The sequence below is a fragment of the Myotis nattereri genome, assembly GCF_964212035.1.
Source record: "Myotis nattereri genome assembly, chromosome: 2".
Taxonomy (NCBI): domain Eukaryota; kingdom Metazoa; phylum Chordata; class Mammalia; order Chiroptera; family Vespertilionidae; genus Myotis; species Myotis nattereri.
The window spans coordinates 165,147,464-165,148,512 of NC_138076.1; positions in this window are offsets into that span (position 1 = coordinate 165,147,464).

Here is a 1,049-nt window from a genome sequence, read left to right on the forward strand (position 1 = left end):
GAGGGAAGGGGGGAGGGGGGAGAGCAGGAAGAGATTAACCAAAGATCTTATATGCATACTAAAGGCCCTCAGCCTGGCCTGCGGGATTGGGCCAAAAAACGGCAGTCCAACATCCCCCAAGGGGTCCCAGATTGCAAGAGGGCACAGGCCAGGCCGAGGGACCCCCACAGTGCACGAATCCGTGCACCGGGCCTCTAGTGTATAATAACTGCAATGAAATTTTAATAAAGCAATGCCTATATTCCATGTGACATACTTTGGTGCTTTTTTGTTCTATTCCATTCTAATCTTTTTAAAAGAATTTTTTTTATGCTGATTTGCAACAGTTTAAGTTTATTTCACAATCCTATAGTGGGTTGTAGTTAGCAGTGTGATAGACACTGAGCTGGGTGAAGGCTCAGTTCCCTTAGACCAGTGAGAGAAGGTGAATTTGTGTTCTGACATCATCTCGGTACTGAAACCAAGATGGTCCCACGTGCTGAGATCCCAAGAGTGGCTGGAGGAAAAAGGATTGGGAATGAACGCTCAGCAGCGGCAGAAGGGGAATGAGTGGATGAGGACTGTAGGCACACTTGCCAGTGCACTGGTTTGGTGGCCATACGGTGGGAACCCAAAGGTGAGGGAGCTACACAAGACCCTGGGGGAGGATCCTGTGAAGCTCTGCACTTGACAAAGTACAGTACTGCATGCAGGAGGGAGCTATTCCTTTCCAAAGTTGGTAAAACGGTGACCCGACCTTGCTAACCACACTTCGGGAGTCATCTACGCAGTGAGCAGGAATCCTTAATCCCAGTCTTCTGCCTTCCATCAGATTACTAGTGTGTGTCTCTTTCAAGTGATTCTTTCCTGTTGCCTGCATGCTGAGCAAACAAACTAGAGGTTGAGTCCCTTACGGCCAGGGCTAATCACAGGTGTCTCCTTTCACTTCAGGATGTGGGTAAGTACCCGGAGGAATTGCAGGCTCCAGAGAAAGCCGGAGACTGCCAGGTTGGACTGAGAGAACAGATGCCTGGGAAGGGCTCAGTTTAACCCTAGGTCTCTTTCTTCAG